Source organism: Ranitomeya variabilis, chromosome 1, assembly GCF_051348905.1.
Source record: "Ranitomeya variabilis isolate aRanVar5 chromosome 1, aRanVar5.hap1, whole genome shotgun sequence".
Lineage (NCBI taxonomy): Eukaryota > Metazoa > Chordata > Amphibia > Anura > Dendrobatidae > Ranitomeya > Ranitomeya variabilis.
The window spans coordinates 634,683,955-634,709,733 of NC_135232.1; the positions used below are offsets into that span (position 1 = coordinate 634,683,955).

The following is a 25,779-nucleotide window of genomic DNA, read 5'->3' on the forward strand; positions in this document are numbered from 1 at the left end:
TTGAAAAAGGATTGGAAAATCCGAAACGTCGCCACGCCGTTCAGGCATTAAAAGTCCCACTTTTTTGTTACTTTTTTGTGCTGTTTTCCTTTTTTTTCCTATATTGCTGGAGCCGTTGCAACATTGGCTTGGGAAACTTTGCACTTCAAGTGTGGTAATATGATGCTGTTCTAATTTTTTCAAATATATATATATATATCCACATGGTTTAGTGAAAAAAATGGAACTCTGACATGGTAATCTCTCATAGATGGTCCTGAGTTTGGTGGGGGTTGGCGCTCTCGGTGTCACTGGAGCCGGGAAGCAATGATTTTCTTCTCTACAAGGTTTATTATTTTTCTGTTGCTTCTCCCCTTTTAGTTCTTGGAAGTTTTGCATTATTTGTCTCCCTAAAAGGTGTAAGTTTGATCCCAAGCCCAGAACCCAATATTGTGGAATGTGTATCGGTGCCTCAGTCCCTGGAGAAGCCTTGGGAGCACAACTTTCCCGTGTCTCCAGTGATGGGGATGTCCGACCCCTGATCTGGAAGTGGGTGCAGAAAGGTGAAGGTGAAGGACAATAAGGTTTGGGGATGGTGGCTGGGGCTGCCTTACTCTGGGATTGTCAGACTTGCCCTAGAGGGCGGAGCCCCTGAATATACCTCAAGCAAGAACCTTCCCTCAATAGGAAGGCATCCCTCCACCAGATGGGACCTTCAGCAGCCACACGGACAGCCACTGCCAGCCAGGTAACATGCTGCCATATGCATTTGTTTGGGATGCCTGCTTATATTAGCATTCCTTCTGAGCATATATCATTTAAAAGAAAAAAAATATATATATATATTTATATAGCAATAATTATTTATTCAACTTTAATACCCCAAAACATATTTAATATTAAAAATATATTATTATTATTATTATTATTATTATTATTATTATTATTATTTTTTTTTTTTTTTTATGGATAAAGCTGGTGTTAACTGCATTTTTTTTCATTCTTTTTCCTAGACCCTTGATGAACTTTTGAAGACTTGCAATTTCCTAAGCCAGTAAGTTACAGCAATGTCTTTAAAAAAATAAATAAATAAATTCAGAACCTATCTACTTACTACAACCAGCAGCTTATTAAATGCAAATCGTGTGCCCATCCAACATAACAATAGGGCATTGTGCTATGCTCTGTGTCCCCGGAATAAATGTCACCCTTATACAGGCGTCAAATTATATGGATTGGTAAAGTGTCTTCTCCACAAGGCAGGAGGCCAATGTCACTGGACCAGGCTACACTATAATTTTACACTTTTCAGACGCATCTTATCTCTGGCTTTGGAGCAGATGCGTTGGCTATAGGTGACCTTTCAGAAAGTAGAAGCAATAACTTGGCGCCTTCTATCTGTACAGGAAAAAAAAAAATCAGTGATGCCTTTAGGTATTTTTCCAGGTTAGAGTCAGATTTGCTGCAGAGGAGGAATTTAGTTATTGTATCCTAAGACTGCTGCAAAAATAATGGATAAATGGAGATAGGAAAGCAGAAATTTATTATTATTTTTTTTTTTAATAATGTGATATTTACCTATGACATATTTTATGATTCATTTCTTCTGATGTGTTTTATTTATTGGGCAAATGTAAAATATATTACTAGTTTACAAATATTGTGATTAGAATGTCCATGATGTTATTTATAATTCGCAAACGAATGAGAATTTAAGTTTTCATTCCAATTTTTTTTTTTCACTCATCATTTCCATTGTTTTCTTTTTGTTTGTTTTATTCCTATTTTCTCCTAAGTTTACACAGACGCAATAAACGGTGCGACCGGAAGAGGGCGATATACACCAGGTAAACACCAGCAAAGTCCTATCTATTTTTTTTTCTATATATATTATCAGCCCCTTTAATTTTTGAGGAAAGGAAAAAAATGCTATTGATAAGTAAAGCAAATGTTTATATTATATTATTATATGTTTTGTATTAGATTTTTTTGCCCCTTTGTTCTAAATTTTAGCTGCATGGATAATGTACTTTCTACTAGTCTGAATTATGGCCAGTAATGGTAGGTGCAGCTAAAAAAAAAATACTGATTATTCTTCCAATTTTATATGATACAAATGTATAGTAAAAATAGTATTTAATATGTTTGGAGATTATTTGTATCCATTAATTAATTTATCTTTTATTATTAATATTATGCAGACTTTATGGGGGTTTTGGTTGGGGTACTAAGGGGGGACAATTGTACCAAGCATTTGGAGTAAAATACCAGCGGAATAGTATTCCTTTATCAGTAATATAATAAACAGCTTCATAATCGAATAATTTGGTGAAAAATATGAGAGCACTGTAAAGAAACTTTAAATAAAATCAATGGATTGAAACAATAGTAAGCGATACATACATTCTCTTATAATACTTGGTGTTACTGTTTTTCCATATTTTTCTAAAAGCATTTTTTTCTTAAATCACATAATATGTAAGGTAGTTACCGCCAGTGTAGCCCCCCCAAATGCTTGGACCCCTGAACTATTGGAATGATTTGTTCCATTACTGATTCCTGAAGAAAGTTCCGATCACAGGCTCAATCGATTGATTGTCACTAATAGGAGAAGTGTTTGCAATTCGCATTGACCTGTGTGTTTATGAGTGCCAGGACTGTACTATGTGCCCCCTGATGAAACCCATGACCGCTGGTCTCTCTATAATCTGGATTATCACCAACCAATAAGCTAAGGGCTAATTACTTCTACATGGCCGGCTCGCTGCAATCATGGCTTGTTCAGCATCCCTCAGTGACAAAGAGTAACACCTCATAGTAGGAAAAACAGATATATATATATATATATATATATATATATATATATATATATATATATATATATATATATATATATAATATTTATATATCTCTATCATCTGTCTATCTGTATATCTGTATATATATATATATATATATATATATATATATATATATATATATATATATATATATATATACATAGATAGAGAGATAGACAACTATACACAATATGCATGTGTGTCTATATATATATATATATAGACACATTATATATACACACTCACATATATAATATATATGCACATATACACGCACACATGCAAGCACATATGTATACATATATAAATAAATAAATATATATACATACACACACAATATATATTATATACACACCTATACACTGTGTATTTGTTCCTATATTCCGAAACTGACATGTATAGATATACAAAAACAAAAACAATTTTACATAATGTTATGTGGATACACCGCTAGATAAACATGTATGGAGGCAAAGTCATATACATATGTACACTACAGGTGCACCCACACATATATATATATATATATATATATATATATATATATATTTGCGATGTAGTCATATATTATATATATATATATATATATATATATATTTTGTTTATATGTAATATATTACAGCATCGCTGATATATATATATGTATATATATATATATATATATATATATATATATATATATATATATATATATATATATATATATATGAAGCACATGTTTTTATGTAGGGAGAGGGTTCCACTTCCTACAATCACACACCGTCGGGCCAGCACTATGGAGATCGCAGGCTGACTCTTGCACTACCTGCACAATATATATATCATTTTTGATGTTGTTATTTCCAGATTATTTCCATAGATGATGCATTTCCTAATCTCGTAGGCTGCTATAGGGAACACCCCACGATGTATGCATTCCCCTCTATCCATCCACAATAGATGAGAATGCTGGTGCTGCTGTGTGCCCGCAGTCCATGATACACCTTGTCACTATTCCCAAGGATGCCATCCTTCCTACTGGCAGGGCTGGGGCTGGCTGTACCCAGGTAGGAATCCATTGTTTGCTGGCAGAATCACTCCTATTCTCCTGAGAGGAGCTGCGTTTCTTCCAGAGCTCCTGGGTGTTGTTACAGGAAGAATTCACTGTGGGGACAATCGGGAGAAAGGGAAGATGTTCTTTTATGAACTGTAAAAACAATGTATACTGTCACACCTTGCTGCCTGTACAGTAATTAGAGTCTGGGGGCTGCGCTGCTCATTTCCAAATGATATCATCTAATCCATAGTCACACAGAAGAGTCGTTGGCCCTGGGTAGATTCATGCGATATTTGTTGGAAATTTCCTATTGCGTCAATTAACTAAACCCTCAGACACAAAATGCGGGTGGCAAAGGTGTTTGTAGTCGTTATTTCTATAGCAGTAATACTACCTTTTTCTTTAATTCCTATTATAATATAAGAAAAGAAATAGATAATGCGAGACAAATGAAAAAGGTGGCAAATTATTGGTTCCTATAAGCCAGAAAAAATACAACTAATTATGAGCGAATTTTGATTAATTCGCTGGAAATCCCACCATCATCATCATTTCTGTCCCTTGTCGTTAGTGCCTATCAGTTTTCCCGGATCGATGATGGATGCAGCAATTGGTCACTGTTCCCTTCTCAATAAACCTTTCCTAAGAACTATGTGACTCTCGGAAAGGAGCAATATTCCTGCACTGACCCCAACTATTGCAGGCATGATCAGTGTATGGGGTAATAGTATAATGCTAAAGGATCGAAGTATAAACTCATAGACATGCCATCGCCTAGTGCAGAACATTAGTCACCTTTCCGAAATGTAGCTAAACCCCGAAAATAAGAAAGTCCAAGATATTTTACAAAACTAAGGGGTGAATCCTAAAAAAAATATAACTACTCATTTTACTGTCCAGGATGTGAATTTTCCTAGAATGAAGAGAAATCTGGAACATTTATTCTGCAATTGATTCTATAGGAAATAGAATTTGCAGCGAATTTGGAACCTAGAGAATTCTTGCTCTATATAGATGAGTGAATATGCAATAAGTGATGATGATGATGATGATGGTGTAGAGCTGGGATGAAGGAAACCTTGATTTAATAGCATTTTTTTTTATCAGTTCTCCTAAAAACACTTTTGAGATTGAATGAAGTATAGATCTGAATATTCCTTCATTAATCACAATATGAGGACATCGCCCTGTATGGACAAGCTGGATATTGGACTGATGAGAAGCAATAAAGGCAAGGCTTCAGTTTTGACTTTTTTCTTTTTTGATAAATCAGGCATTTTCTAACATGTTATTAAAACTTATGTATATAATATAAATCTTAATAGCAATGGGGAAGTGGGAATCATCATTATATATATATATATATATATATATATATATATATATATATATATTTACATATATCTATTTAATTATTTTTTCATAATTCCCACTTGCCCACATAGTTGTACAGGTATCTATTTAGCTAGCCTATAACCGGCTTCTTCAAAATACTAATATATATATATATATATATATATATATATATATATATATATATATATATATATATATATATATATATGTTTTTTTTGTATTTATTTTTATTATTAAATGCAGCAATTTAATGTCTTTTTTGTTATCTGCAGTTATTTAGTAAACAGACAATTCTAATAAAATATGTATATATTTAGATTATATATATCTTTGGTACTATAATTGTTTTGTTATATATATTTTTATCTATCTTTTTCTTTTTTCTAAATGACTGCAAACAAACAAATAAAGGAATCAAATTGCTGTATATAATAATAATAATAATAATATTACTATTAATAATAATAATAGTAATAATGCATCAACAGAAAACCCTTACAATTTTTATTTTTGGTAAATAAAAGGAAAAGAGGTAAACTTGTTTCTCTACTTCAGTATTCTATTGCTGTTGGTTCAGGTCCATAGAGTATGCTGCTGTACTGGCAAAATAAATTATTTTTGTGCTTTTGATACTTTTGAGACCAAGTTCGAATATTATAGATTGGGCTGAAATATTTATTTTCTTTTCTGAATTATTTTAATGTTGTGGAAAGAAAAGAAAATGAAAGCTGATGTATAAAATTTCATGATGTGCAAAGGGTTTCAATTTTGGTAGAGTGGGTGAATTTTTTTCATATTTCATGAGTGATGAGATTCTTTGGGTTTCATGAGTGGTCAGATGTTATAAATGTTGTGAGTGGTCAGATTAAAAAAAATATTGTGTGTGGGCAGATGTTCTAGCGGTCACGGCGCTATGAGTGGTGAAATAAAAAATGAGTTGTGTTTAGAGTTGGTTGCAGTTTTTTTTTACCAACCACAGAGACGTTTATTTGTTGCATTTTGTCATGCGGATTTTTCGTGGCGTTGAAAAACGTAATGTTGGTTCTTCCACGCAGTGCTGCGATAAAGAACATTACTAGTTGAATAATAAGTAATAATAAAGTCTGATCCTAGCATAAGGCCTAGTGGACGTGACTTCACCCACCAGGATTTTGGTCAGTATTTTGCACCAAAACTAGGAGTGGAACACACAAAGGAAAGATTTGCAACATGTTCTGTATTTTGTAGCCAATTTTGATTTTCGATAAAGCATAATGTAGAAAAATACTGCCCGAGAGTGGCCCTAAATAATATATATATTTTAAAAAAAACGAATTTGACCTGTTCTCACATAATCACTGAAAGCTTTCGCCGCATCCATTTTTTCCGTACATAAAAAATGTCCGCGTTCTATTTTTCTGTTTTTTTTTCATGTGACACTTTTACGGCTTATATAATCATATAATCTACCAGCTACAATTAAGCAGTGTTTTTCATTTTTTTTAAAATTATTATAAATGACATGATCTGTAATGTATTTTCGTAAACAAAAAATAAGACGCTAACACGTGCGTTTTTTTTTTTGTTGTTACCCAGGACAAAGAAAACAGTGGAGGGTTATCAGAAAAAATTGCTACAAACTGGCAAAAAAACGGCAACAAAAAGTGATGTCAAAAAAGCTTTGTGTGAAGGTACCCCTATAGTATGTCACCAAGGGGGTGCATTCCTGTATTACCCTACCTTTATTTATAAGGGGGAGTTTCTGAAATGCATAAATAAGAATATAGAGCAGAATAAGACAATAATAAAATGACCATGTAGCTCAGGGGGTTTACAGGTTTGTGTCACTTTTTTATAGTTTTTTTTGCTTCCATATTTTTTTTTCTTGATTTTTTTATTCTGTATTTTTTTCACATTGAAGACACAAATAATGATCTGTAATACGGATGTCATATAAATGTGCTTTGTCGTACAGAACCTTTTTTCCATTGACATCTATTGAGAGGTGACGGCATACGTCTTCTGACGGAGCATGCCGAGCACCGATTTACGCCTACTGTGAATGGAAATACGGACGTGAAAATTCTAGATGTGCGTATTGTCCTTGTGACTAAGGCCTTGTTAGTTTTCTTTTCTCGTATGAGAAAGAAAGGACTCATTTTCATTAGTGTGCCGGCTCAGATTGTCATCCGTTTTTGGCACCATCAGTGGTAAAAAAACAAAAAAAAGCAAAATTAAAGAAACTCATTAAACTGAAGGCCAAAAATTTCTTTTAGCAAATAGTGAAAAACAGATAGGACGTCTCTGCTTTGTTTGCTATCGATCCGACAAAAAAAAAAGGATTTGTGAACATGCCCAAAAACTGCGCTCCATTTATGAAAAACGCAGATAGTGAAATAAAAAAAAAAAATTGACTACAAAATACTATGCGTATCACACGCTAAAGTAGTATTTTTTTTTTCCTTTTCTTTTTTTTGGGGGGTTAGGACAAACGATATATATTTATTTACTTAAGATTTTCAATAATTTTTTTTCCACTTTTTTCCAGGACGCAGAAAAAAAGAAAACAAAACAAAAAAGATCCCTGTCAAATATTTTTAACAGTTTTATTTTTTTTAATTTTTTTATTTTTTTAACCCAAACATATAGTTTGTGGAAAAAAAAAATAGAAATTAGCAGCGTGGATAGAGTTTTTAGACCCAGTAATGACAAACTGTAAGGAAACTGACAGTTAAACAAAACTCAGCAAAAGACCAAAAAGTTTGTGACTGTCAAAAAGGGTGGCGAGTGTTTGTGTTCGTAGTAGCACAAGAAAGTTGCATGCGTGGTTTCTCGGCCCCGCGTGATGTTGTTCCCACTGGTAGACGTGGCTACTGATTTTTTTAAAGCAATGCCAGACGTACGTTGTGGGCCATGCTGTCAGACTATTTTTTTTTTTTTTTTAAATAGAGAGAACATTTTCTGCTGCCAGAAAAACGTGACCGATTAAAATGTGACCAGTTAAAAATAACTGATATAAACAGGTGCAAAATGACACTGTTTGCAGCAATTTGGTTCATCCCCGATGACTTATTCCTTTTGTTTTCTTTTATTTATTTGTTGACGTTTATAAAGTGGTGATTAAAAAGTATCATGATCGTGCAGGTATTTTTAAATAATTGTATTTTTTTGGTAACCAAAAAAATAAATCCAAATCAAAGGCCCATCTGAGCTACATTCATACATCGTGCAGTGTTCAAATTCAGTGGGATGGTTTCCATTGAGCCCATACATCTCCATGCCTCTAAAATAAAAAAAATGAGTATAAGGAGGGGTGTAGACGTGCATATGACAAATCGTCTGAATTTCATCCCGAAAACTCTGACAATTTCCATCCGTATCGTCATCCACGCGTCCGTATTTTACATCTGTGCGTCATCCGTATTTATACATCAACATGTAAAAAATATACAATATCAAGTACACAGTTTACGAAATTATTAATGACAATTTATCCATAAAAATTGGATGAAAAAATGTAAATCTGATTTTTTTTGCGCACCAATGGACAAGGAAGGGCACGTTTATGTAAAAGAATTGTGCATGATTTTGATCACATGGATTCTCGCACTTTCTTATATACAAACGGCTACAAAATGCACAGTTTTTTGGAAAATTGTCGTTTGCACCGCACTAGCGGTTTACATTGGTCGGCGTGCTTCCCGATATTTACTCGGACAGCATATTGTCATCTGGACGAGATCTAAGCTTTTCTTCAGACGGCCATTTTTCATGTATATGTTGTCTTAGTGTTAGAAACACATATAATTATAATCTATGGGGCTGTTTACACATCCATGATCTTTGGGATTGAAAATGGATCAAAATGGTCGGTGAAAATCAATGACTGCACGCTGACGACATCAGAGTATAATCCGCGTGTCGTCCGTGATTAATGTATAGGAGAAACTCATTTATTTTATTTTTCATACATGAAAATCACTGATGAAACTGATGGTAAAAACTGATACACGGATCAGAAAAATGAAATTCTGATCCAGCACATTGATGAAATCGAGACTGTTTTTTTTTTTTTTTACCACTGATGCGTGAATGAAGCCCAACATGCGGAATACTTTTTTTCTTGTGTACAGTTGTACTGGAAAGCAAAGACGACCGAACATTATACGTAGTTGGGGGTACAGGATCCTGAAGCATCTTAAGTGTCCGTTTGGCAACTGTATGCCCAAAAGTATCTCAGGCATACGTGTTAGAGCTTTTTCTGGTGTATACATTGACACTACATTATTATTATTATTATTATTTATCGTTATAGCGCCATTTATTCCATGGTGCTTTACATGGGAGGAGGGGTATACATAATAAAAACAAGTACAATAATCTTAAACAATACAAGTCATAACTGGTACAGGAGGAGAGAGGACCCTGCCCGCGAAGGCTCACAATCTACAAGGGATGGGTGAGGATACAGTAGGTGAGGTAGTAATAAAGACTTAGGTTATGTTCACACGTTGCGTCTTTTCAGTGTTTTTTTTTTGCAAATTTTCAGCTGCGATATACAGTACCCTCAAAGTACTTTGTGCTTGGCATGTTTTTTTTTTTGCACAATGGAGCATGTCACTTCTTTCAGCGTTTTTGTCTGAATTTTTTTCAGCATTTTTCACCCAATTGAAAGTAATGGGTGGTGAAAAAACACTGAAAATCTTCACCAAAAAAAGCAGGTATCAAGTTTTTGCAGCATTTTTTGTGCCAAAACCTGATTAAAAAGAATGAGGTTTTTTTCCCCCAAACTTTATCAGCATGCAGAAGAGACAAATGTATCATGACAAAAATGCAGGAAAAATGCAGCAAAACCTACTGCAGTTTCTTACCTGTCAAGAGATCAGGTTTTGCCGCAGAAAAAAAACCCACAGCAAAAATACCTAATGTGAACATAGTTCATTTTAGCTCATTGGGACTTTCACATTCACTTTGTTTTTTTTTTTGTTTGTTTTTTTACTTACATTAATGTCTATGGGATACAAACAAACACATAAAAAGATCAGTATGTGCCAGTTTGCATCAGTTCAGCCAGGATCTTTTTTTTTTGCACCATTTGTAATTCTGTTCTTCCGGCTTCTTTTTCCATACTCTTTAAGGCTCAATTCACACATGGTAGATTTATTGCAGATATTTCTGCTATAGTACAACTTGTCTGACTAGGGCTTGCAGAAATCCATGCAGAGGGTGGTTTCTGTATCATATTTATGGATTTCTGAGTCCAATTTGCCCACATTTAGGAAATATTCTAGAAAAGTAACCGATTTTACTTAATGGGCGCAGAAATCTGCACCATTAAAAACTCAGCGTAAACTGACCTGCGGTGAGCGTTTCTAATCCGCAACGAGTCAATTTCTCTTGCGAGAACTCTGAGTTTTATTAACAGATTTTCCCCCATAGACTTGCATTAGATGAGGAAAATGCAAGTATTGCAATAAAGTTTTGCCAAAGCCAAATACCAGGAAATATCAAAAACAAAGCAGCTTTATTCAACATCAAAAACTCACTATGGGAAAGTAGCATAAGGCTGCGTTCACACGTTGCGCTTTTTATGCGTTTTTTTTTTTGCAAATTTAAAGCTGCGTTTTACAATACCAGCAAAAACTATGAGAGTTCTGAAATCTCATGAACACACATTGTTTTTTTTTTTCCTGACTGATTTGGAAAACTGTTGCAATGAGTAAGTGCAAAAACGCAGTAAAACATGCAGGTATTACGTTTTGGTACGTTTTTGGTGCAAAAACATTAATGAAGTTAATTCATGATTTTTTTGAGGCACTAAACTTTAACAAGATGCACAAAAGACAACAAAAAAATGTAGCAAAAAAAAAAAACCACAGCAAAACCTGTTTTTTGGGGGTTTGTAAGCAGCCTCTTTACTGCCAAGAGAGCAGCTTTTGCCTGCAGAAAAAAATCCAGCAAAAATGTAATGTGTGAACATAGCCTTAAAGTAAAATGTTAAGGAGTAAAGTGGTATTTTCAAAACAAACAAACAAACAAAACAAAACAAACAACAAACACTAAGCCTAGAAACTAACACATTTATCTTGATAGACCCCTGCCCCAAAAAACGTTATGCATAACTTTGCAATATTTTACTGCAAACTTTAAAATTAACAGTGATAAAATGGAAAAAGTTAAATAAATAAATGTTGCAAGACACCGGCATATAACATATATATGGATTTCTGAAAATGCAATGTGGAATATTTTTTGCTAGAAATATCTGCAATGCATATAAAAATACCACTGATGTTCATACACACATTTTTTTAGCTTTTAAAACTTTTTTTTCCTACCATTTTTGGAGGCATTTTCTATTTTGTATTTTTTGTATTTTGTATGCATTTTGGTCTGTAGGTCAAAAATTCCTACAAAAAAAAGTGTTTAAAAAAACATAAAACAAAAAAACCTAGAAAAAAAGAGCAAAAGCTAAGACCAACATATAATACATTTGATAAAAGTCCACCACCCCATAAAATGCTCCAAAACATTATTTTTAAATTTACAAGTTTTCTGCAAACTTTCAAACTTTAACAATTGGAAGCAGTGTTAAATAAATATATAAAATAAAAAAATAAAAAATAAAATAAATGTCACAAAGTATGATAGAAAATGCAAACAAAATGCTGTGTGCGCCGCTTCAGCGTTTTTGTTTTTATTCTTCGGGGGGGGGGGGGGGGGGGGTGTTGGAGTGGGTGGGATCCTGTAAAAAAAATATTTCTCATTGAGTGGATACATTTGATACCAAAACAAACTGGCAGATTTCATTAATTTGATGCACAGATGTATCAAAGTTTTTTTTTTTTAATTCTCCAATAAAAACTAATGCATAGTAATATTCTATGCTTTCGGGATCAGAAGAAGAAGAAATGGTTGCAGTACAAAGCAAACAAACACTGGTGTAAACATGACAGTAGATTGATGACAAGCACATTAGCTAAAATAACAGAAACAAAAACCGTCGCAGCAAAATAGCATAAAACATGCCATACATAGTATATTATATCATTTCATTAGATAAAAGAATCACTGAAAATAGGAAGTTATTTTTTATTTGATCTGGAATGATACAAACATGTGACGACCAATCAAACCGATGTAAAACAATCTCATCACATGTTTCATTTTTATCGTAATTAATTGGGTTGAAATGAATCCCTAGAAATTAAATCGTGAGTATTGGATCATCAGATCAATTTTAGTCCAACAGATATATTTATAGTACTGAATCCGTGCCGTGACGAATAACTATTTAATTTATTGGCACAAAATGGAAATGAAGAACGCATACACTAAAAGTACGCCATTGTAACGAGGCCGGGATCAGATGAGTGTATGAAAAACTGTCCAATTTTAATGCAGAAGAGCAGAGGATTTTCATCTGTGTGCCCATTTCTTACGTAAGCATGGCATACAATGTTATACATGAGCAGTTGACTAAATTTATGAGAGTAAGTACAGGGTTCTGTGCTAATAATGGAAATATATCTGTAAAAATCAGATTATATATGATGATATATATATATATATATATTTTTTTTTTAAAGATTTATTTGTGCACCCATAGACTTGTATATGGAAATCAAAGAAATGACCAAGTGGGATGGTCCTGTCTCCAGTATTAAAACCTCACCTTGAGTCAGACGACCTATATGGAAATGCATCAGTAAAAATCGGATGCTGTATGGATGATCTGTCATCTAATTTTTTTTTTTATTTGATAAGGCATTTAGTCCTTGTTTTTCTATTTAACTAAATATTGATTGAAACTGAAGTGAATTAGTTTCATGAACTAAGAAAAAGAAAACATTAGCTGTACTTGCAACACCGGATAATCAGAATCTATGTCTTAGCTATACCATGGAGTTCTAGCTTCATTGTATCTTCATTCTGCATGTTTTCCCTCGCTCTAATACAAAACCAAAAGGTTCATATGTTAAAAATAGAAAAATGCTATCGAGAACACAACATAAAGTCTAAGGCCACGTTCACGCGTTCAGTATTTGGTCAGTATTTTACAATCCAAAACCAGGAGTGGGTGATAAATGCAGAAGTGGTACATATGTTTCTATTATACTTTTCCTCTAATTGTTCCACTCCTGGTTTTGGCTTACAAATACTGATGTAAAATACTGACCAAATACTGCTAGTGTGACGGCAGAAATAGACAGACCGCCAATGCAGCCATGCTACTGGTCCGAACTGTCAGTCTTCAGAAGTGCCCCACCCCCTGGTAAACAGGAAGCCGGGAAGCAGGGGAATGGTGCACTGCTGAAGACAGAAGATGAGTACACTTATAGTATTGATACAAATCCATCCATCAATATATCTGTTTATTAACAAAAAAAACCCAAAAAATTAAAGTGGAAAAAATGGATCCTGGGAAAAATAAAAGTATTTAGCAAATTTGTCTCTCACAAAACCAAACAGGATCACTTGCCAGATTGCCTTGCAACATAAGAAAAATATAAGTTTTAGCTGTAATGACAACAAATGAAGTAATAAATCTTTTTTCCAACTCTACTATAAGATGTCAGGCTTCATAGTAATTTTATTGGTGCCCATTCTCCTTTACCACGCACAAAGCCTACAGAGTCCAATATTTAACCCCTTCATGACATGTGTCGTAAATATACGGCACAAGTCAAAAGAGGGTGTATACGGCGCAAGTCGGAAATGGTTCACAAAACGAGCCTGTCCCATACCTGGCAGACGATGGCTGTTTATTACAGACAGGATCTGCCGCTTAGAAACGTGGGTGGAGCAGAGCTCCGGCCGCGATTGTTATCCTTTTAAATGCTGCTGTCAATTTCTTACAGTGGCATTTCACACTCGCCGATGTGCCTCTTTGCATTGTCGTGCCCATGACATGATGTTGGGTTGCCGATGGGTTGTCATGACAGTTGGGGGTCACCTTATGACCCCTGTGCCTGTCATTACAGAACTCCTTTGAAATCCTTCTTGTGGCCAGGCTCGGAGGGAGACCGTGATTTCTACTACATGCAGTGATGCTGTGGCATCACTGAATATAGCCCAAACAATCGGACAATCGCATCTTCAAGTCCCCTAAGAGGTCTAACAGTAAGAGTGAAAAGTAAAAATAGAACAAAAACCCCTAAAAGTTCAAATCACCCCCCCAATGAAAATAAAGATATTAAAAAAATAATAAAATAAAATACACATATTTAGTATCACCGAGTTCAGTAAAAGTTCACCCTAACAAAATATAAAAGCAATTGACCACATCGGTAAAAAAATGAAAACAGAAAATATTCAAGAATGACAAAATTACGTTTTTAGTCACCACAATTCCACAAAAAATGCTGTAACAAGCGATCAAAAAGTCTCATGTATCCCAAAATGGACGTAATAAAAACGTTGTCTCTCCCTGCATAAAAAATAAGATGAAAAATAAAAATGTTACTGATCTCGGAAAATGGTGACAAAAACCAAATTTAATTTTTTTTTTACAAACTTTTTTCACCACTAAAATAAGAAAAAAACTGGACATGTTTGGTATCACATTAATCATATTGATGAGGAAAATCATATCGCTAGGTCATTTTTACCACAAAATGTGAGCTGTAAAAATAACTCTCCAAAAACAGTCAGAATTATGTTTTTTCACAATTTCACTACACTTGGACTTTTTTCCCCATTTTTGAGTACACTATGTGGTAGAATGAATAGTGTCATTCAAAAATGCACCTCTTCCCACAAAATAACAATCCTTCATATGCCTATGTGGTCAGAAAAATAAAAGAGTCATGGTTCTGGGAAGAGGAGGAAAAAAAGAGAAGCAAAAAAAAACTAAAATGGGCTGTGGTGTGAATGGGTTAAAACCTAAAGTCTTCTGCACATGACTGTATTCTGGGATTCTACATAGTTTGTTTGCCACGGCCAATGTCAAATATGGCGGAAAAGCACTTGTCCATATATTTTAAAGGTTTATTAGATGTCAGTTTAGAGGATGATATCAGTTTGGAGTTTTTTCAGTCTATTCTTGGATCCGGTTCTATTTCAGGACATTTAGATATAGCCATGGTTTCGTTCACACTGGTATGTAACATATATTTGGTAATCAATGTATCCCAAACTAAACAGGTTATAATTGCATTAAAAAGTTAAGAGAAGCGACATATACTGTATTGAATCTGATAAATGATATGTCCTGGAGGTCTCAAGAGATCAGTGGGTTCTGTGTGTTGGATTAAAAACGGCATTGGATTTTTTCAACTGTTGATGAGATTTTCGCATGCGGAATACGTGAAAAATACTAAAATAAAACTTCATCACATCAGAATTTTTTGCAAAAGTTGTGTTTTGGGCATACAGCTGCTAAATTTGTGATGGAACAAAAAACTTTTCGTGATTTCAAAACTTCTTATTGAAAAATGATTTCTAAAATTCCATGATTCATTATAACAACATACATACAGTCACTAGTAACGGAGGCATCAAACAAGGGATGTACATGAAGGTTGTAACATTTAGAAAATCTTAACATTTAATTATATATAATCTCTGCCAAAATTAAAATGACAACAAATTAATGAGGAAAATCAAACTCAGTAAAATGTGGCAAAAGTCTTTTGCTACAATCGAGAAGCTTTATGAATCAGGAATGTCATTTGAATTACAAAGTTACCTTTAAATTTTTAGAAAATGTCACAAAATTGCGCCATTTATTACTGAGAAGTAAAGTTTATGCCTTGTCTATTCCTTTTTCTTGTGCAGGCAAATGATGTAAGGTGACACATATGATGTAAATGTCTTAGCTCTTGGCTCATAAGCAACCTCTATAATAGGGTCTAAACCATCATGTACTTAGTACTGATATAATTCAATGTGATAAAGGGACAAATAGGCCTCCTCAGGCACCAAGGCTTGAGAGTGACTGCAGCCATTGCATGCCCTGTAATTACACCCCTAAATCTACATATACTTACTTAAAGGATATCTGTCTTCAGAATTTCACCCCCAAAACTATTTATATGTGCATGTAGCTCTTTCAAAGACAAGTCCAGCTATGACCAGTCCATTACTCCATAAGTGAGAAATCAGCGTTTAAATTGATATGCAGATTAGGTCAAAGAGCTATGGTAGATCTGAAGCCTCTGTCATCCCAGCTCTATTCCTGCTCAGTGTGTAGATATGAAGCCTCTGTCATTCCAGCTCTATTCCCTGCTTAGTGCCACCTTCTCATGCTTGATTGACAACCTCTATGCTGTGTTACTTCAGGTAAAGGATCTGTCAGTCAGACAGGAGGAGGCAGCACTGGGTGGAGAATAGAGTTGGAGTGACAGAGGCTTTAGATGTACCATAGCTTTTTGCATATCAATTTAAATGCCGATTTCTCAGTGCCAGAGGCACAGATTGGCTATGTAAAGGTATTGCTGAACTTGTCTTTGAAAGAACTACATGCGCATAAAACCTTTTGGGGTTAAATTTCTGCTGACAGATTCTGTTTAAAGAGGATCTGTCCCTAGGCCAATAGTGGATAGTTTTTGCTCTCAGTTTATTTGTACTACAATGCTGATTATTATGTTTTTTTTTTCAATCTGCCATACAGTTTCAGAGATATTCGCTTTTTTATTTAGCACAAATTTTTATGGTCTCTTTACAAAGGGGCGTGGATCACAGGGTTTAAAACAGAGCAGCCCAAAGACATGCCCCAGAGGATCCTGTGAACCACGCCCCCTTATGAAGACCATAAAAAGCAGCACTAAGTAAAAAAGGTCCTTCTCTCTGGAACTGTAGAGTGGATTTCAATAAAATAAAAAAAAAGAATATGCAGGAATAAAATGAAAGTAAAGACTGGTCATTTATCTCTTGGTGACAGGTCCTCTTTAAATTACATGTTTTTTATGAGTTTTTAATGCATACATACATCTATTTATAACAAATTTTCATACTAATATAAACTCTGCTGGTCTAAGGAAATATAGATGTTATTGTTACCATCAGGTAGGTTTACTCAGGTATTTCCACAGCTACCACCAGGACACATCACAGCTGCCACTGGACATGGCCCCAGCTACTATCAGGTATTTCCCATCTGCCACAGCATATTTTCACAGTTAGGGCTCCTTTCCACTTGCGAGAAACACGTCCGTGTCTCGCATGTGAAAACCAAGCTCTGGCGCCGGCACTTGGGAGCGGAGCGTGCGGCCGCATAGCAACACATGCAGCCGCACACTCCTCTCCCAAGTGCCGGCGCCAGAGCTTGGTTTTCACATGCGAGACACGGACGTGTTTCTCGCAAGTGGAAAGGAGCCCTTACCCTTATGCTTCTCCTGTCTCCCTGATGTGAACATTCAAATCAGTACCAGATAGCAGGATGGAAAACTCTACAGCTATGAGCAAGGCACAGTTTTCTTAGCGATCTAGCAAACTTTATGATTAAACTACCTGATTGTTAAAAAGTCAGACAGAGAGGTCAAGGTTTGGTGCTGACTTTCTAGCATGCCCCCTAACTGCAGATAAGAAAACAAGGGGACCGTTTGCAACACTTTATCTCATAGAAAAATGGGCTATATGTTCAGGCAAATACTTTATATATAATCTCAAAATACAGTCATTTGCATCAGGACTTTATACAAGATTTCATTGGTCCCCAAAATCATAAATATAAATATCATTATTAAAACTATTTAGTGGTCACATCATTACTTTTAAATTTATGGCCATCTAAAATCAAGACTATGTTACATTGATAAGAATTATTGTACATAAAATAGCAATATTACATAAATATATTTTTGTACTTTGTAGGGTTTCAGCTGTCTGTTACTGACGTGGATACAGTCAGTCAGAGGGTTTACTTTTATATCAAAACAGCATAACGTTGTTCATCATAAACTTTACAGCTCAAAAACAAAAACAGCCTTCATTCAGTACAAATGCATAACATCAACAGTCCTTTCTTCAGGCACAAAAAAAACCAAAGTAAATATGGCAGACTCACCAAGTTCAGTACTTTAAGTAATAGCACCTCCAGCAGTTTAAATGTGTTCACCAAATCTCCACTCTGCTTAGCTGATCCAGCGGCTGTTATTAGGCCTTTACGCCCCTGGCTAGATTATGGGTACGACGTTCCCCACACAGATTCTTTTGGATGCTCCTAAATTCTGGACCAAAATCCAGTCCAATTAAAACTCTCTTAGTAACCTAGTGTTACTGGCACACACTTTGTATTACCAAGGCCAACCATGTCGGTGACACATCTGCCATGCAGGACCTTACCTCCCTAATGATATCGAAAGATGGATATAAATATGTAGATATTTATAAGGGAACATACCCAAACATTAAAAGGATGTAAGATCTTGTAGTATCTACCATACTGACAAGTATTCTACTCCTTGGATTCATGACTCGAGCTTAGTAGCCTCACTAATTCTACATCTAGTCTTACTAAAATAATAAATGCATTTAAATAAAAATTATTAATGGTAATAATTATAAAGTGCAAGAAACTAAACTGACTGAAGTGAAAAAAGTCAAAACTCATTGCAAGTCTGACAGATAATTAAAGAGTATTGGAAACATGCAATCAAAAAAAGAAAAGACAACTAGAAAAAAAGGCATTGTATGGATAATTTTTAGACACTTCTATCAGGGTAAAAGTTGAAAAAATTAAAATGCAGATTTAAGTTACAAAAGCAACTTTGAAGAAAGAATTTGAAGGGATAATACTAGCTGCACAAGAACAGGCCACTCGAATGAATGCCATAAAAGCCAGAATTAAAACATCTTCTGATAATGCCAAGTGCTGCTGTATAAGGAATAAAATAAAACAATTCATGTTCAGAAATACAGTCGCAGAGGCCAAATACAAACAGCAACAAAATACTGTGTAAAAAATGATTCATTGGAACATTTGTGAAATGTACCAGATGCCCACTAAGAAGAAGTGGTTAGAGCACTGTCATGATCTCTGCAGGCAGAGATCATAGCAAGCCTATAGAGGGACAAGCTCTCGGAAGATGGAACTATACTGACCATGAACTAAGCCTGCCGCGCAACTAGAAATAGCCAGGTAGCATTTCCTATTTATCGCTAGATGCCCAGCTCTGGCCTAAGACCTAAATAGCTAGCAGAGGGAAATATAAGACCTGGCTCACCTCTAGAGAAATATACCAAAGAAGACAGTAGCCCCCCACATATAATGACGGTGAGTTCAGATGAAACAACAAACGCAGCAGGAAAATAGTCTTAGCAAATTTGAGGTCCGCTTACTAGATAGCAGAAGACAGATAGTATACTTTCATGGTCAGCAGAAAAACACTAACAAAACACCATCCAGAGATTACCTTAAACTCTGGCATTAACTCATAACGCCAGAGTAGCAATCCCTGATCAACGAGAGCTTTCCAGACACAGTAACAAAACTTCAGCTGTGAACTGGAACAAATAGGCAAAACAAAACATGGACAAAAGTCCAACTTATCTAGTAGTTGTCTAGAAGCAGGAACAAGCACTGAGAGGCATCAGATAACATTGTTGACCGGCAAGAAACCACCAGAGAAATGAGCTTAAATAGCGACACCCACTACTGATGGAACCAGGTGAAACAGGAAAGAGGATGACAAGTCCAATTCCACAAGCGGCCACCGGGGGAGCCCAGAATCCAAATTCACAACAGTACCCCCCCCTCAAGGAGGGGGCACCGAACCCTCACCAGATCCACCAGGGCGACCAGGATGAGCCCTATGGAAGGCACGAACAAGATCAGAAGCATGAACATCAGATGCATTGACCCAAGAATTATCCTCCTGGCCGTAACCCTTCCAGTTGACCAGATACTGGAGTTTCCGTCTGGAAACACGAGAGTCCAAAATTTTCTCCACAACGTACTCCAACTCACCCTCAACCAACACCGGAGCAGGAGGCTCAACTGAAGGTACAACAGGTACCTCATACCTGCGCAATAACGACCGATGAAAAACGTTATGAATGGAAAAGGACGCAGGGAGGTCCAAACGGAAAGAAACAGGATTAAGAATCTCCAATATTCTATAAGGGCCGATGAACCGAGGCTTAAACTTAGGAGAAGAGACCCTCATAGGGACAAAACGAGAAGACAACCACACTAAATCTCCAACACAAAGCCGAGAACCAACACGACGATGACGGTTGGCAAAACGCTGAGTCTTCTCCTGGGACAACTTCAAATTGTCCATAACCTGCCCCCAGATGTGATGCAATCTCTCCACCACCGCATCCACTCCAGGACAATCCGAGGATTCCACCTGACCGGAGGAAAATCGAGGGTGAAACCCCGAATTACAGAAAAACGGGGACACCAAGGTGGAAGAACTGGCCCGATTATTGAGGGCGAACTCTGCCAATGGCAAAAAAGCAACCCAATCATCCTGGTCAGCAGAGACAAAACACCTCAGATATGTCTCAAGGGTCTGATTAGTCCGCTCGGTCTGGCCATTAGTCTGAGGGTGAAAAGCAGATGAAAAAGACAAATCTATGCCTATCCTAGCACAGAATGCCCGCCAAAATCTAGACACAAATTGGGTACCTCTGTCAGAAACAATATTCTCAGGAATACCGTGCAATCGGACAACATTCTGAAAAAACAGAGGAACCAACTCAGAAGAAGAAGGCAACTTGGGCAGAGGAACCAAATGGACCATTTTAGAGAACCGGTCACAGACCACCCAGATGACAGACATCTTCTGGGAAACAGGCAGATCTGAAATAAAATCCATCGAGATGTGTGTCCAAGGCCTCTTAGGAATAGGCAAGGGCAACAGCAGTCCGCTAGCCCGAGAACTACAAGACTTGGCCCGAGCACAAACGTCACATGACTGCACAAAGACTCGCACATCTCGTGACAGGGAAGGCCACCAGAAGGATCTTGCCACCAAATCCCTGGTACCAAAAATTCCGGGATGACCTGCCAATGCAGAAGAATGTACCTCAGAGATGACTCTGCTGGTCCAATCATCCGGAACAAACAGTCTATCAGGCGGACAACGATCCGGTCTATCCGCCTGAAACTCTTGCAAGGACCGCCGCAGATCAGGAGAAACGGCCGACAAAATTACTCCCTCCCTAAGGATACCTGTGGGTTCAGAATTACCAGGAGAGTCCGGGTCAAAACTCCTAGAAAGGGCATCTGCCTTAACATTCTTAGAACCCGGTAGGTATGACACCACAAAATTAAAGCGAGAAAAAAATAAAGACCAGCGCGCCTGTCTAGGACTCAGGCGTCTGGCAGTCTCAAGATAAATCAAATTTTTGTGGTCAGTCAATACCACCACCTGATGCCTAGCCCCCTCGAGCCAATGGCGCCACTCCTCAAACGCCCACTTCATGGCCAAAAGCTCCCGATTCCCAACATCATAATTCCGCTCTGCGGGCGAAAATTTGCGAGAAAAGAAGGCACAAGGCCTAATGACGGAGCAGTCGGAACCTTTCTGCGACAACACTGCCCCAGCTCCGATCTCCGAAGCGTCAACCTCAACCTGAAAAGGCAGATTCACATCAGGCTGACGCAACACAGGGGCAGAGGCAAAACGGCGCTTAAGCTCCTGAAAGGCCTCTACAGCATGAGGGGACCAATTAGCAACATCAGCGCCTTGTCTGGTCAAATCAGTCAGTGGTTTAACGACATCCGAAAAACCAGCAATAAATCGGCGGTAAAAGTTGGCAAAGCCCAAAAATCTCTGAAGACCCTTAAGAGAGGAGGGCTGAGTCCAGTCACAAATAGCTTGCACCTTGACGGGATCCATCTCAATGGAAGAGGGAGAAAAAATATACCCCAAAAAGGAAATTTTCTGGACCCCAAAAACGCACTTAGACCCCTTCACACATAAAGAATTAGACCGCAGAACCTGAAAAACTCTCCTGACCTGCTGGACATGAGAGTCCCAGTCATCAGAAAAAATCAGAATATCATCCAGATATATTATCATAAATTTATCCAGAAAATCGCGGAAAATATCATGCATAAAAGACTGGAAAACTGAAGGGGCATTAGAAAGACCAAAAGGCATGACCAAATACTCAAAGTGGCCCTCGGGCGTATTAAATGCGGTCTTCCACTCATCCCCCTGCCTGATCCGCACCAAATTATACGCCCCACGAAGATCAATTTTAGAGAACCACTTAGCACCCTCTATACGAGCAAACAAATCAGTAAGCAATGGCAATGGGTATTGATACTTAACAGTGATCTTATTCAGAAGCCGATAATCAATACATGGTCTCAAAGAGCCGTCTTTTTTTGAGACAAAGAAAAACCCAGCTCCCAAGGGAGAAGAAGATGGACGAATATGTCCCTTTTCCAAAGACTCCTTTATATATTCCCGCATAGCAGCATGTTCCGGCACAGACAAATTAAACAAACGACCCTTTGGATATTTACAACCCGGTATCAAATCTATGGCACAATCGCACTCACGGTGCGGAGGTAACGACCCAAGCTTGGGTTCGTCAAAGACGTCTTGATAATCAGAGAGGAACTCAGGGACTTCAGAGGGAATGGACGACGAAATAGAAACCAAAGGTACGTCCCCATGAATACCCTTACATCCCCAGCTCAACACAGACATTGCTCTCCAGTCCAAGACTGGGTTGTGAGACTGCAACCATGGCAATCCCAGTACCAAATCGTCATGTAAATTATACAGCACCAGGAAACGAACAATCTCCTGGTGATCCGGATTGATACGCATGGTTACTTGTGTCCAGTATTGTGGTTTATTATTAGCCAATGGGGTGGAGTCAATCCCCTTCAGAGGAATAAGAGTCTCCAAAGGCTCTAAATCAAAACCACAACGATTGGCAAAGGACCAATCCATAAGACTCAGAGCGGCGCCAGAGTCAACATAGGCGTCCGTGGCAATGGATGACAAAGAGCAAATCAGGGTTACAGACAAAATAAACTTAGACTGAATGGTGCCAATGGAAACAGACTTATCAAGCTTCTTTGTACGCCTAGAGCATGCTGATATAACATGAGTAGAATCCCCACAATAGAAACACAATCCATTCTTCCGTCTAAAATTCTGTCGCTCGCTCCCGGACAGAATTCTATCACACTGCATACTTTCTGGCGTCTTTTCCATAGACACCGCCAGATGGTGCACCGGTTTGCGCTCCCGCAGACGCCTATCAATCTGAATAGCCATTGTCATGGACTCATTCAGACCTGCAGGCAAAGGGAACCCCACCATAACATCCTTAACGGCATCAGAGAGACCTTCTCTGAAAGTTGCCGCCAAGGCGCACTCATTCCACTGAGTAAGCACAGACCATTTACGGAATTTTTGGCAGAAAACTTCAGCTTCGTCTTGCCCCTGAGATAGTGCCATCAAAGTTTTTTCTGCCTGAAGTTCCAAATGAGGTTCCTCATAAAGCAAGCCCAAGGCCAGAAAAAACGCATCCACATCGCGTAACGCAGGATCCCCTGCTGGCAATGAGAAGGCCCAATCTTGAGGGTCACCCCTGAGCAAGGAAATCACAATCCTAACCTGCTGAGCAGGGTCTCCAGCTGAACGAGACTTCAGGGACAAATAAAGCTTACAATTATTTCGGAAATTCTGGAAGCTAGCTCTATTCCCTGTGAAGAACTCCGGCAAAGGAATTCTCGGTTCAGATACCGGAGCATGTACCACAAAATCTTGTAAATTTTGTACTTTCGTGATGAGATTATTCAAACCCGCAGTTACACTCTGGAGATCCATTATTGTCAGGTGCACACAGAGCATACAGAGATTAGGAGGAGAGAGAGAAAAAAGACTGCAGCAAGGCAGACTGGAGGGAAAAAAAAAAAAAAAAAAAAAATTCCAGCAGACTTCTTATAACTCTCCTTTCTCAACCTGGGTCTTTAACACTTTATTGGCCGGTCAAACTGTCATGATCTCTGCAGGCAGAGATCATAGCAAGCCTATAGAGGGACAAGCTCTCGGAAGATGGAACTATACTGACCATGAACTAAGCCTGCCGCGCAACTAGAAATAGCCAGGTAGCATTTCCTATTTATCGCTAGATGCCCAGCTCTGGCCTAAGACCTAAATAGCTAGCAGAGGGAAATATAAGACCTGGCTCACCTCTAGAGAAATATACCAAAGAAGACAGTAGCCCCCCACATATAATGACGGTGAGTTCAGATGAAACAACAAACGCAGCAGGAAAATAGTCTTAGCAAATTTGAGGTCCGCTTACTAGATAGCAGAAGACAGATAGTATACTTTCATGGTCAGCAGAAAAACACTAACAAAACACCATCCAGAGATTACCTTAAACTCTGGCATTAACTCATAACGCCAGAGTAGCAATCCCTGATCAACGAGAGCTTTCCAGACACAGTAACAAAACTTCAGCTGTGAACTGGAACAAATAGGCAAAACAAAACATGGACAAAAGTCCAACTTATCTAGTAGTTGTCTAGAAGCAGGAACAAGCACTGAGAGGCATCAGATAACATTGTTGACCGGCAAGAAACCACCAGAGAAATGAGCTTAAATAGCGACACCCACTACTGATGGAACCAGGTGAAACAGGAAAGAGGATGACAAGTCCAATTCCACAAGCGGCCACCGGGGGAGCCCAGAATCCAAATTCACAACAGAGCACACAGTGGAAAGAGTGGTAGAAAATGACTATGTGAAAATATTGTAGGTTTTTCGCATACAAATGGACAAGGTTTTCGCCAAAAACACACCTGAAAACCATCAACAAGAAAAAGAGGGAGTGGATTGTTATACAGGAATACATGGAAATAGTAGGGTGGAGGAAAATGAAATGGTAAAGGCTGAAAAATATCAGAACCTGAGAATAGAAATTCAAAGACTGTGGTACAAACCAGCAGCTGTGGTACCAGTGGTCGTTGAAACTCTGGATGCTATGGCCAAAATCTTTGGGAAGCAACAAATAACTCAAAGCTAGAATCACCATCAGCCAACTGCAGAAAGCATCTATGCTTGGATCTGTGAATGTCCCACGCTCATACATTATAATATCCTTGGTGTTTGAAAAGAACTAGATGTGCAATGAAAGACAATACCACCTAGTGATCTGGGAATTGTGATTAATAATAATAATTTATTATTATTATTATTATTCCATATATTGCTTAATTTTAATTAATTTTGCTTAATTGCTTAATAACCCAAGGAAATGCATTTTCTTGCCTGCTGATGAAAATTCTGTGTTATCTTAACAATCATTTTTTGAATCCAAAGTAAAAAGGAGTGAAAAATGAGTCTCATCTTTTTCTCTGCAGGTATCATCCGCTATGAGTCATTCCTGGCTCCAAAAATTTCATAACAAAACTTGAAATCAAACGTTTCATCTTTGTTTGTATTTTTTTAGTCAATAGCACATCCATGAATTTGGCACAAAGTTTTGAACCCATAGGGGTAGAGCCGCATATTCATCACTGTAATGAGCGGTACCATGTGATCGCTCATTCAGGAAGAAGCTGTGGCGCTGAGAGGAAGCAGCGAGGGAGCCGGGTGAGTATTTTATTTCCAACGGGCGGGCGCACAGGGGGTGGGAGGGTGGTGGTGACAGGGATCTTTA

At 37.4% G+C, this 25,779-nt stretch overlaps 1 long non-coding RNA gene across 2 annotated transcripts in view; it reads left to right on the forward strand.

Annotated features, from left to right (window-relative positions):
* Positions 1-664: 664 nt before the first annotated feature.
* LOC143813803 (uncharacterized) overlaps positions 665-25,779 on the forward strand; it is a 72,237-nt gene continuing 47,122 nt past the window's right edge. Inside the window, exons 1-3 of one of the 2 annotated variants that reach the window (XR_013223619.1) lie at positions 665-727; positions 993-1,033; positions 1,776-1,826. This is a non-coding gene — a long non-coding RNA (uncharacterized LOC143813803). The remainder of the gene's footprint in view (positions 728-992; positions 1,034-1,775; positions 1,827-25,779) is intronic. The other variant, XR_013223620.1, reaches the window with a different exon arrangement.